Source organism: Pinus tabuliformis, chromosome 9 (genome assembly GCF_031772625.1).
Source record: "Pinus tabuliformis cultivar Carrire ecotype Pingquan chromosome 9, CPIR1, whole genome shotgun sequence".
Taxonomy (NCBI): Eukaryota; Viridiplantae; Streptophyta; class Pinopsida; order Pinales; family Pinaceae; genus Pinus; species Pinus tabuliformis.
Genome location: NC_142307.1, coordinates 173,536,038 through 173,542,654, shown reverse-complemented (window position 1 = coordinate 173,542,654; position 6,617 = coordinate 173,536,038). Strand labels below are relative to the sequence as shown.

The following is a 6,617-nucleotide window of genomic DNA, read 5'->3' as shown; positions in this document are numbered from 1 at the left end:
AAATTGTGTTACCATCATGACTGTGAAAGACAGCTAAACCTAAATTCAATACTTTCTGGAGAAAAATCAGTGATTAGGGGTAAACTGGGCAAAAATTGTGCTTGAGTTTGCCGGCGCGGCACATCAGGCGACAAATTCCAGTGCTATCTTACAGGCGCGCGACGTGTTGGGTGAGGCGCACTACGCACTCAGTCTCAGAACTCAGAAAAATTTGCTTTGCTTCTAGTTTCGTGTCAAATCAGCTTGATCAGCTTGCAAATGTGTTTTTTATTGTAAACCATGGCGTGGACATTGCCAGAGAATTTTTCGAAATGCCCGTGGAAGACCGCTCGAAATTTTTCTCAAATGATATAAACAAGCCAGTTCGATTGTCGACAGGGTTCAATCCAAAGATGCGTAGCTGGAGAGATTATCTGGCCCACTCTTGTCATCCTCTAGAGGAAGTCATTAACTGTTGGCCTGAAAAACCTGCAGGATATAGAGAGATTGTAGGGAATTATGCCATCGATATGCAAGCATTGATTTTAAGGCTTCTGGCTGCCATTTCTGAAGCCCTGGAGCTCTCATCTCATTACCTGAACACACTTTTTGGAAAACCCGACCACACCATGTTTCTAAATTACTATCCTGCATGCCCCAACCCAGATCTCACCCTTGGTTTACAACCTCATTGTGACCTACGTGGCATCACTGTTTTAATGCAAGGCGATGTCAGCGGCCTGCAAGTAATGAAAGATGAAACGTGGGTGACTGTAGAACCCATGCCTAATGCTTTCGTCGTCAATTTGGGAATTCAACTGGAGGCTGTGAGCATTAAAGAGGTTCCAATGAAAGGGAAAATACCACAGCTGGAGATGACGGAACTTTGTTTCCATTTATCAAAGGGCGGAAGTTTTGTTCAAAACTATTTTTTATTAAAATCGGTTTTATTCAAATGGCAAATGTAACTTGGCAATGAAAGGTGAAAAGTAAAAGACCGAATGCCATGAAGACATCGACCACAACAGAAAAATAGGAACCGATCTCCTACTAATGGCTTCAGTTAAATCTCCAAGTGGATCTACGCTCCAGTATTTATCTCTTAATTGGCCATCAGAGGAATTCAAGGGAAACGATGCTTTGTTTTTAGAAAAAATGGATGACTCTTTCTATTCTTGCAATGATAGTCAAAACAACTCATTATTTTTCATCGACCTGTAGGAGAAAGGTTTTTGGTCTATTTATTGTATGAAAAAATGGTTTTGTTTCAAATGGCAACGTGACTTGATTTGCAATGCGCTTGTCAAAAGGTGACCTCCACATTCCAAATGCTATTTTGGTCTAACAACAAAAGGAAATGGAAAGTATAACGTGGCAGTCCAAGTCAAAAACAAAATTAGAACAAAGACATCGATCATGAGCAAAAAAATAGGGACATATTGCTTATCCTAGTCTTCAATTATGATTTGTAGGGTTCACACTACAACTTCCGCCTTTGTATTGGTCACAGAAAATGTAGCGCTGTTCTTTAGGAACCGATGAGTGACTTTTTACTATTTTTCATAATGTCAGTTGAAACAGTTCCATCCTTTTATGGATCGGTTTTCTCCTGAGCTTTTTATTGTATTAAAAAACATTTGTAAAAGGGGAGAAAAAGTTCTGAGAGGTGTGCGTGGAGGAGAACAGAGAGCTTTCTTGTACAGTTTTTGACAGAGAGTTTAATGAAAAATACAGCTCTGACCCCTGAGATTCCTGTGGTATGACATTTGACATATGTTTCTTCTCTGTCTCATATGTATCTTGTAATGTTTTTCATTTCATTCCTAACTCATTTTTGTTGAATACTTTTAAGTGAGAAAGGTAGAATCCAATTTATTTGCTCTGTCTTGAGGAAGTATTCATAGTTAATGTTTTCTTCTGTTTGACAAGGATCCATCTTCTATGCCCTTGTCGACTTCTCAGCAGTCTTGCCATTCCGTTTATCTCAATTTAATTGTTAAATTTCTTGCCTACCTTGCCTCAGGAGATAATCTGTGTTTTTGATTATATTTCTCTGTTCAAGCTGTTTCTTTGCCCCATGCAGCCCAGAAAACCCCATCATCCATTAAAACCCCTTTTCCTATCAATTTACTAGCCTAAAATCAGTATTCGTTATTGGTCATCTCAGCCCCTTTGAAGACTTTTTTGCCGAGATAGACCCGGAGAGAGCCCTCTCCTGTCCTTGTAGGGCTAGCTACGAGGCTGAGCTTGGTTTGTTGTTGCCTCGAGTTTTGCCTTCTTCAGCCTGAGTCAGTTTCGAGCGCTAACAGATACAACAACATAGATCACCCATGACCCATGAACAATGCATTTCCCTCTGTGTGACAACTTTATGACCAGTTACAACAAGTGCAACACTTAATATAAACTTTAGGATGACCATGACGATACTTGTGCGCAATGCTTAAAAATTTGTGAATGAGTGCGACAAATGTTTACATAGTTAGAAAAACTTACATACACAAATATAGACACTTGAAACCATCAGAACAAGCGTCTACACATTGTGCGACAACGAATCATGTGAAAAGATGACAGTTTACCCAACTTACAGAGGGGAGATAAATACTTCAAGAAAGTACATCAAATGAGTTTTGATGTTTGCAACAACAATGTGCAACACCAAGAAAGACTCTGAAATTGAGTGTAAGAAAAAATTTTGGAGGGTGTTGTAGAAACTATAACACACCCTTGATCCAATGCATCTACTAGACTAACAAATTTATAACCATTACAATTTATTTATAAATTACTTGTAATTTATTGATTTGTCATTGTTTTATGAGATTTTGTAATGAGTTGTTGGATTTTCATGTATGTTTGATAAGCATGTGTTAGTAGTATGATTTATGATGTGCCACGAAAGTTGTATTTTTCTTGTAATTAAGTTTTTATCTATTTGAAAATGGTTATTCATTTATTTCATTGATGAACAAAGAAATAATACACATGAACATTATTAAGATTTCAAATTTAATAAACAAATAGGTCATGGAGTATTTTGGAATACATGATTGTTATATGATCATGAAATCTATTAAATTTCATAATTGAGGTGTGGCTATCTAGTAGGTAATAAATATCACCTAACCCATTAACAACTAAATCAACCAAAATGAAATTGAGCTTGAGAATTCATTACTCTAATTAGACATTATTTATAAGAACCAAGAAGAATGATGTTCCCAAGAAATAATTTCTTCAACAACCTACTGGCACGATAATCAACCACCATGAGGAAACTAACAATGCTTGGTTGGTGAGGGGAGAGGGAGTGGTTGTGGCAAATAATTGGAAGGAGACTTAGAGTTGCTTATAATTATCATGACAGATCTAAGAAATATCTATTATATATGTACGTATATGAATCTCAATTTTGGTCATATTCTCTTTATTTATGTCAAGAATTGTGCATTGAAGTGTAGTGTTGTAAATATTCATAATAATTATATTAAAAAAAATTTACTATTTCAAATTTGAATTAAATAAAATTAAAGGGGTTCATTATCTCTCTTTGACTAGGGGTCCTCCTAAAAAGTTTACCAACAAATGCATTTTCTTTTTATATTCTTTTGTGATCACACTTACATTCCTTAGGTATATATGTTCTGCAATTCCACATTATAGCATGTCGACATGGAGAAACGTACATTGTCAAAATAAGGGAGATTTCCCAAATATAATACCCAATTAACTTTCTCTTTGTTTGGGGTATCAAGCTTCCCTAATATGTTGGATTGACTACCAATATATGGATTTAGAATCAAGTTAATACAAATCTAAATGATAAATATAATACTAATTAAAAAAAATAAAAAAAGTTGAACACCTAGCTAGAATTTAAGAACAAATAATGAATATTAAATTAACAATTATTTTATTCATTAAAATAGAAAGTAATTTATTGAATATTAATGATATGAATATTTGAAATAAATAACCATAAAAGCCATTTCAGATTGAATTGAAATAAGTAGGTACAATTTCACACTCATGAGTTAACAAATAATTGAAAAACAATAGAAAGAATTAATTACAATTACATGATAAATGTATATAGAAAAATAAAACATTATTACATTCATTCTAGCATAAGTGGGTAAAGGAATAATCCTAGACAAGAGGATATGCCATTATAAGTCTCCAAAAGTGGTCACCTTGGCTTCTTAGTTAATTTTGAAAGTAATTTATAATATCAAAGAAGAATTCATTTCTATATAGTATATATCTTATTTATAAAAAAGAAAAAGGAAGGAAAAATACATCAATTCCCCTAACTATTAATATCCTCAACTTGATTAGAGGGAACTTCATTTTTTCTTTTATATGATTTTCAACATATTCTTTAAGACTCAAAAGTTTAATCAAGTGAATGACTTTGAGAATGTGATGTTGTTTAAAAGGTTCTCTTTAAGAGAAAATTCTTTAACTCATCCATTTTTCATATTTTTCAAGCTTAGGTAATATAGTCTTTGATCAATGTGATGACCTTAGTAGGGTCCTCTACTAATTCATAAACTTTCATGGATATTCCACTAGATAGTTCATCACAACATATTTCATAAAAATGGCCTAAAATTTATACCACTAGAGTTAATTTCCTTAGATTCCATATTTATTAATTAATGTTTTTTTCTTATGCATACAATGGATATAATGTAGAACTATAGTGAATAATAAAATGAAAACACACACCAATCAAAATGAACATTAAGATATGATATGGGAAAATATTATGTGAGAAAAATTAGTGGGAAGGTCAAGATGGTATGTGTAGTGAAGTAAAATTATAAGTGTCGACATAAACAAATTCCTCTAGCCCGATAATGGGTCTAGCCACAACTGATACATTCCATGGAAGATTTCCTTAGGTTAGAACCAATTAAGAGGGCCTACCTCTTAGTACGCTTATCCCATTTGATGATGTCCTTGCTTGCTCACTCCAGCGATATTTCGCTTCCTTCTTCAAACACCTGAAACAAGTAAACAACAACAAATAGCAACCGTGATAATAGACAAATTGTAATTGAACCTACTTAACAAGTCAAGAAACAGTAAGCCATGTACATGTAAGATGAAAAATCACGTAGGAAATGAATTGATAGTTGCATATATATTGAATCAAGAAGAGATTACAACCATTGTCTTGACGTTGCCGTTCTCCTTTGACAAAACCAGGTTCCCAAACACCTCTGCTAGCATTCCATGATGGCCTCAACAATAATAGTTTTAAGGCTCTCCCCTTTAGGCTTCACACTAAACCAAATTCACACTTCTCCCTCACACAACTAGAGAACTACAACTATGAATAGCTTGTTGTTTTACTCCAAACTTAATTAGCACTAGCACAACAACATTAACACTAGCTTGTGCTTGGGAAAAAGGGAGGTTTATATAGAATGAATGGATGGGATATGGATCCTCTTCTCATGGGAGAAGGTCTTATCCCTTGACTTAGTTCATCATTATAGGGGAAAGGAGCCCAAACTGATATCCTCAACCCCATCCGGCCAAACCATTTACCAGTCTTCTAGAGCTGGAAGCTTCGGCTCTTTATTTAAAAAACTTTCCATAAGAGGATCGGCTTGACTGGAACAAAGCTTAGTTGCTTCGGTTGGTGCTAGGGACAGTGCTAATACCTGCATATCGGCACGAGGAAGACAAGGGCAATTAGAGTTGGTCTTGTAGATTGGGCAAAACAAAATTTTCAGGGGAAATGGTGCAAAAGGGAATTGATATTCTCATGAAGAGGGACACAATAGGAGTTCCTTAATGGAGGGAAAGCATGTAGGGTTCACTGTAGAGGTCCTCCAGGATCAAGGAATGGGGAGTACAGGGATAGTGACAAAATGTTGTGTAACATATGCCCCCTAAAGCATGAAGGCCGAACTAGCGTGAGGGATGAAACACTTTATGAATCAGTGCGAGGAACCGTAGTCTGTCATTGGAAAACCTGCAAGAAAGTACAGATACATATACATAACTAAGAACTTTGTCAAATGATACATGAATCTTGGCATGTACGCAACCATCCAGAGGATGATCATGTAAATGGATCTAGGTATGGGCACAACCATTCGTCAAATAGGATCAAAATGAAGCCAAGGTATGGTTGCAACCATCTAATAATGAGAAGGATCACATATGATAACTCATAGTGTGGTCGCAGCCATCCATATGAAAGAGAAATGTATATCAACATAACCATGTCACATCACTTCGCAACCTAGAATTTTTTGATCTGATTCCAGGGTCTTGTGCTCCAACACGACCCAATAAAAGTACAAATTCTAACATGCTAATAGATGTGTTGACGTAGAACATGTTAGAAAGTCGCTTTATTACCCGTCATTGATGTAAACTGTCAACAAGCACGAGAGAAACCACCAATAATGACAATGGTCCTCAAGGTACTATGAGCACAATCCATGGAATGGGAATAGAGGAACTGAAGTCAAACACCTATGAAATCACTTGACCAAAAGAAAATGATGTGAACTTGTCGATGAGTGTGAAGAACTTGCCATTAGGGGATGCAAACTCTAAGGTACTGGAAGGGAGTCTCTCAGTCAACTTCCCAGATAATGAGTTGAAGTCAA

The 6,617-nt window shown here is 35.6% G+C and overlaps 1 pseudogene; it reads left to right on the top strand.

Moving 5' to 3' along the window:
* Positions 1-311: 311 nt before the first annotated feature.
* Positions 312-947, top strand: LOC149147666 (fe(II)/2-oxoglutarate-dependent dioxygenase 4 pseudogene; annotated as a pseudogene).
* The last annotated feature ends 5,670 nt before the right edge of the window (positions 948-6,617 follow it).